This window comes from Oreochromis niloticus, linkage group LG7 (genome assembly GCF_001858045.2).
Source record: "Oreochromis niloticus isolate F11D_XX linkage group LG7, O_niloticus_UMD_NMBU, whole genome shotgun sequence".
Lineage (NCBI taxonomy): Eukaryota > Metazoa > Chordata > Actinopteri > Cichliformes > Cichlidae > Oreochromis > Oreochromis niloticus.
Genome location: NC_031972.2, coordinates 8,509,817 through 8,516,982, shown reverse-complemented (window position 1 = coordinate 8,516,982; position 7,166 = coordinate 8,509,817).

Below are 7,166 nucleotides of genomic sequence, written 5' to 3'. Positions count from 1 at the left end.
CGAAACTATTGAGGAAAAAACGTCGCATATATCTTGTTTATCACGACTCTGGTTTTACGTGGCCTATCGCCACAATTTAAAAACTGGCACCTTGTTGCTTTGTCTTTAAGTGGTCACGTGATTGACTTACCACGACTACTTTATTCTTCCTCAGTCAAACAGCAGCACTCGATTGTTTTGCCTCCTTAGCTCCAGGTGTTGTGCTAGACAGTGATCGTGATTAGCGTCCGCGGGAGCGCGCAGCTGCTTAAAGCTGTAGCGTCCAGATTACTTACAGCTACTTCCGTGCAGCTGATATAAGATGCGGTAAGCTGAACACAGCTTCAACCGTCTGTTTGTTGAAAAATAGTAACGGACCGCGTTTCCTTGTTAGTAACTGTAACGGCGTTGTAACGATAGGAATAGTAATTAGTTAGATTACTCGTTACTGAAAAAAGTAACGCCGTTAGTAACGCCGTTACTTGTAACGCCGTTAGTAACGCCGTTACTTGTAACGCCGTTATTCCCATCACTGGTTATCAGTTATCCTGTTTTTGTTAACTAACCTAGTTAAGGAAGAATTAACTGCCACTTTTTGTAAGGTAGACCGTACAATAATACATACAGGGAAAAACCATTTGTATAACCCCCTATGAGCAAGCACTTTGATGACAGTGGGAAGGAAAAACTCCCCTTTAACAGGAAGAAACCTCCAGCAAAACCAGGCTCAGGGAGGGACGGCCATATGCTGCAACCAGTTGGGGTGAGAAAAGGTAGACAGGACAAAAGACATGCTGTGGAAGAGAGCCAGAGATTACAATTTATCATCTAATAGACAAATCCAGATATTTCAGCCACAGTAAACGAAAAAGAGAATTTAAAGCTTAAGCTGCAGGAGGCACAGACACCAAACTGCCTGTAACGGGTTATCAACTTGACTTGGCAAAATGTAATCCAAGATTGTTTGATTTGAAAAAAAAATCAAACAATTACAAAAAACAATTAAGCTTACCATTTTCCAGCTCACCTTGTACACATACAATGCTATCTGCATTATATTTTACTGCATTGTTGCTAATATTTGCAGGGAATATGGTAACCTGGTTGAAATGCGTATGAACTTTAGTGATGTCCCTTTTTTGTTTTGTTTTTTTTAAATGTAGGTATTGCAGGTTCAACTCTTCTGGGAAGACTTTCCAAAAGTTTTAACCATGTATTTATGGGAACTGTTGACAGTTTTTCCTGAAGTACATTTGTGATGTCAGACACTAATGAAGATCCGGCTTACAGTCTCCACTTTAATTCATCCCAAAGGTGTTCTCTCAGGTTGAGGTCAGTCAAAAGTTCTTCCACACCTAACTTGTTGAACCATGTCTTATGGACATTGCTTTGTGCACTGGTGCGCAGTCATGTTGGAACAGGAAGTGGCCATTTCCAAACAGTTCTCACAAAGTTCGAACAAAGCGTCTTAGCATGCTGAAACAAGAGTTCCTTTCAGTGGAACTACTGAAAAGAAAAGGAAAAAAAAAACGCCATAATTCCCCCCTCCACCAAACTTTACATTTGGCACTATGCAGCAGACAAGTACTGTTCTCCTGGCGACTGCCAAACCCAGACTCGTCGATCAGATTGACAGACTGAGAAGCATGATTTGTCACTCCAGGGGTAATGTCTCCACTGATCTAGAGTCCAGTTGTGGTATGCTTTACACTTTGGGGTGGCTGTAGCTCAGGAGATAGAGCAGGTCATCAACTGATTGGTTGTTCGATCCCTGTCTCCCCCTATTTTGCATGCCAAATATCCTTGGGCAAGATATTAACCCCAAGTGGCTCTCCGATGCATCCACCGGAGTGTGAATGATAGTCAGTAAGCACTTAACAGCACAGAAGACAGTGCTGGTGTACGTGGCATGTTGTATAAAGTGCTTTTTGTATGCCGGGAATAGTAGAAAAGCGCTATACAAGAATCAGTCTATTTACTGCATCCAACACTTGTTTGTTTGCATTATGTTTGGTGACGTATGGCTTGGATTCAGCTGCTTGTTCATGGAAACCATTTAATGAAGCGCTTTATGAACTGTTCTCGAGTTCATCTGTAGTGACTGCGGAAAGTTGGTTACCTCTGCACACTATGCACTTCAGCATCTGCTGACCCCATTTTTAAAGGGCCTACCACCTTGTGGCTGATTTCTGTTGTTCCTAATCCCTTCAGCTTTATAGTCACACCACTAATAGTTCACTATTAGTGGCTGCTCAAAGAAGTCCTGCCATTAATTAATTCTTCAATCTTAAATATGATCAACCTATCTCTAATAATCGGCTATGTACCACAGGCCTTCAAGGTGGCTATAGTTAAACCTTTACTTAAAAAGCCATCTCTAGACCCAGCTGTCTTAGCTAATTATAGGCCAATCTCCAACCTTCCTTTCATATCAAAAATCCTTGAAAGAGTAGTTGTCAAACAGCTAACAGATCATCTGCAGAGGAATGGCTTATCTGAAAAGTTTCAGTCAGGTTTCAGAGCTCATCACAGCACAGAAACAGCTTTAGTGAAGGTTACAAATGATCTTCTTATGGCCTCTGACAGTGGACTCATCTCTGTGCTTGTCCTGCTAGACCTCAGTGCAGCGTTCGATACTGTTGACCATAATATCCTATTAGAGCGATTAGAACATGCTGTAGGTATTACAGGTACTGTACTGCAGTGGTTTGTATCATATCTATCTAATAGACTCCAATTTGTTCAAGTAAATGGAGAGTCCTCTTCACACACCAAGGTCAATTATGGTGTTCCACAGGGTTCAGTGCTAGGACCAATTCTATTTACATTATACATGCTTCCCCTAGGCAGCATCATTAGAAGACATAGCATACATTTTCACTGCTATGCAGATGACACGCAGCTCTATCTATCCATGAAGCCAGGTAACACACACCAATTAGTTAAACTGCAGGAATGTCTTAAAGACATAAAGACCTGGATGGCCGCTAACTTTCTGCTTCTTAATTCAGATAAAACTGAGGTTATTGTACTCGGCCCTGAAAATCTTAGAAATATGGTATCTAACCAGATTCTTACTCTGGATGGCATTACCTTGGCCTCCAGTAATGCTGTGAGGAACCTTGGAGTCATTTTTGACCAGGACATGTCCTTCAACGCACATATTAAACAAATATGTAAGACTGCTTTCTTCCATTTGCGCAACATCTCTAAAATGAGAAATATCCTGTCTCAGAGTGACGCTGAAAAACTAGTTCATGCATTTATTACTTCCAGGCTGGACTACTGTAATTCTTTATTATCAGGATGTCCTAAAAACTCGCTGAAAAGCCTTCAGCTGATCCAAAATGCTGCAGCAAGGGTACTGACAGGGACTAGAAAGAGAGAGCATTTTTCTCCTGTTTTGGCTTCCCTTCATTGGCTTCCTGTTAAATCCAGAATTGAATTCAAAATCCTGCTCCTCACATACAAGGTCTTAAATAATTAGGCCCCATCTTATCTTAATGACCTTGTAGTGCCATATCACCCTATTAGAGCACTTCGTTCTTGCACTGCAGGCCTACTTGTTGTTCCTAGAGTATTTAAAAGTAGAATGGGAGGCAGAGCCTTCAGTTTTCAGGCCCCTCTTCTGTGGAACCAGCTTCCAGTTTGGATTCGGGAGACAGACACTAACTCTACTTTCAAGATTAGGCTTAAAACTTTCCTTTTTGCTAAAGCATATAGTTAGGGCTGGACCAGGTGAGCCTGAATCCTCCCTTAGTTATGCTGCAATAGACGTAGGCTGCCGGGGATTCCCATGATGCATTGAGTTTTTCCTTTCCAGTCACCTTTCTCACTCAGTATATGTTAATAGACCTCTCTGCATCGAATCATATCTGTTATTAATCTCGGCCTCTCTTCCACAGCACGTCTTTTATCCTGTTTTCCTTCTTTCACCCCAACCGGTCGCAGCAGATGGCCGCCCCTCCCTGAGCCTGGTTCTGCCGGAGGTTTCTTCCTGTTAAAAGGGAGTTTTTCCTTCCCACTGTCGCCAAAGTGCTTGCTCATAGGGGGTCATATGATTGTTGGGTTTTTCTCTGTATTTATTATTGTGCTATCTACTGTACAATATAAAGCGCCTTGAGGCGACTTTTGTTGTGATTTGGTGCTATATAAATAAAATTGAATTGAATTATGGAATATTTAGTAAGGAAGAAATTTTACGACTGGACATTTGCACAGGTAGCATTCTATCACAGTACCATGTATTCACTGAGCTCCTCAAAGCAACCGATTCTTTCACAAATGTTTGTAAAATTAAGCATGCCTAGGTGCTTGATTTTATAAACTTGTGGCCACCTGTGCTCAAAAATACCTACTATAACTAATACTTCAATCTTAAATATGAACAATCTATCTCTGTTAACGGGCTATATACCACAGGCCTTCAAGCTGGCAAAAATTAAATGACTACTTAAAAAGCCATCACTTGACCCAGCTCTTACCTTAACAGACTCCAGTTTATTCACGTAAATGGAGAGTCTTCTTCACACACTAAGGTAATAACAGAGTCAGGTTCTGTGCTAGGACCAATTTTGTTTACATTATACATGCTTCCCTTATGTAGCATCATTAAAGGTATAGCATTCATTTCTTTGTAGATGATAACCAGCTTTGTCCATCTATGCAGCCAGATGACACTCACCAATTACTTAAACTGCAGAAATGTCTTAATCACAAAGACCTTGATGACTTCTAATTTTCTGCTTCTAAATTCAGATGGTACCTGGTCCTAAAAATCCTAGAAACAGTGTCTAACTAGATACTTACCCTGGATGGCCTCCAGTAGCACTGTGAGGAGTCTTGGAAGTCAGTTTTGAACAGGATACGTCCTTTGATACACATATTACAAATACAAATACAGCAAGTAAAAGAAGTATTGAACGCATCACCAATTTTCTAAGCAAATAATTATTTAAAGGTGCTATTGACATGAAACTCTCACCTGATGTCGATAAAAAACAATCCAATCTGCACATGCAAAGTAATCACACCAGAAATGTCCATAAAATATGTGTAATAATGACAAATTACACAGGGAAAAGTATTGAACACGCTTAATTAATACTTTATAAAAAGCCTATGTTGGTGAGAATGTCATAATGAAAATTGGTGACGTGTTCAATACTCCTTTTACTGTATGTAACACTGCTTTTTTTTTTTGTATTTTCACAGTATCTCTAAAATTAGAAACATTGGGTCTTAAGTGATTCTGAAAAACTATTCCTGCATTTATTACATCTATCCGGGACTATTGTAATTTGTTATGTTACGACCCGGCTCAAGGCCGCAACATAAAAGAAGATGGATACCAGATTGTGGGTGAGAAGAGGCTTTATCTTAAACTGGACAACCAGTTTAAAGAGATGGACAAAATGGTAAACTGAGAACTAAACTATACTGGGAAAAACTAAACTACTGACCCTGAACAGAAACACAAACCTGAACACGAATAACAGCCAGCAGAAAACAGATGACGGTTGGGCAGCAGGGAAACACACGGATGAGACATGGTGGATACACAGACGGACCAGCCAACTACAAAGACAGAGGACGCGACTTAAATGCACACAGGGAAAACACAGGGAGATTACACACAGGTGGGGAACACAGCTGGGAATAATCAACAAGACGAGACAGAGGTAAAACTGAACACACTCACATGAGACGCAGACCTTCACAATGAAACAGGAAACGAGAACAAATCCTTAAACATGACATAAAACAAAACACTGACAACATTAAATCATAACATTTCCCCCCACCCAAAAATCAAACATTTAACCCCAAATGAAAATGTTTGATTCATGACCTAGAGAGCCATGAATGCTGTAGTCCTGGAGGACCAGCGCACAAGGCACTGGCCGCTATTCTGCAGGCAGACGGAATGCTGAAGCGGTCCCTCGGACCCTCCAGCGAAGACAGACGAAGGCTGAACAGGCCCCTCGGACCCTCCAGCGAAGACGAATGTTGGCTGGACAGGCCCCTTGGACCCCTCCAGCGGAGACGAATGAAGGCTGGACAGGCCCCTCGGACCCTCCAGCTGAAACAGAATGCTGAAGCGCTCCTCCGGACCCTCCAGCGAAGACGAATGATGGCTGGACAGGCCCCTTGGACCCTCCAGCGAGACGAATGAAGTCTGGACAGGCCCCTTGGACCCTCCAGCGAAGACAGAAGGCTGAAGCGGTCCCTCGGACCCTCCAGCGAAGACGGACGAAGGCTGGACAGGCCCCTCGGACCCTCCAGCGGAGACGGAAGGCTGAAGCGGTCCCTCGGACCCTCCAGCGGAAAAGGACGAAGGCTGGACAGGCCCCTCGGACCCTCCAGCGAAGACGAATGTTGGCTGGACAGGTCCCTCGGACCCTCCAGCGAAGACGAATGGCTGAAGCGGCCCCTCGGACCCTCCAGCGAAGACGGAATGCTGAAGCGGTCCCTCGGACCCTCCAGCGAAGACGGACGAATGCTGAAGCGGTCCCTCGGACCCTCCAGCGGAAAAGGACGAAGGCTGGACAGGCCCCTCGGACCCTCCAGCGAAGACGAATGTTGGCTGGACAGGCCCCTTGGACCCCTCCAGCGGAGACGAATGAAGGCTGGACAGGCCCCTCGGACCCTCCAGCTGAAACAGAATGCTGAAGCGGTCCTCTGGACCCTCCAGCGAAGACGAATGATGGCTGGACAGGCCCCTTGGACCCTCCAGCGGAGACGGAAGGCTGAAGCGGTCCCTCGGACCCTCCAGCGAAGACGAATGTATCCCGGACGAGCCCCCAATTCTGTTACGACCCGGCTCAAGGCCGCAACATAAAAGAAGATGGATACCAGATTGTGGGTGAGAAGAGGCTTTATCTTAAACTGGACAACCAGGTTGGCTAAAAAATGGCTGGTGCCACTAAGGCAAACACAACAAAAGAGATGGACAAAATGGTAAACTGAGAACTAAACTATACTGGGAAAAACTAAACTACTGACCCTGAACAGAAACACAAACCTGAACACGAATAACAGCCAGCAGAAAACAGATGACGGTTGGGCAGCAGGGAAACACACAGATGAGACATGGTGGATACACAGACGGACCAGCCAACTACAAAGACAGAGGACGCGACTTAAATGCACACAGGGAAAACACAGGGAGATTACACACAGGTGGG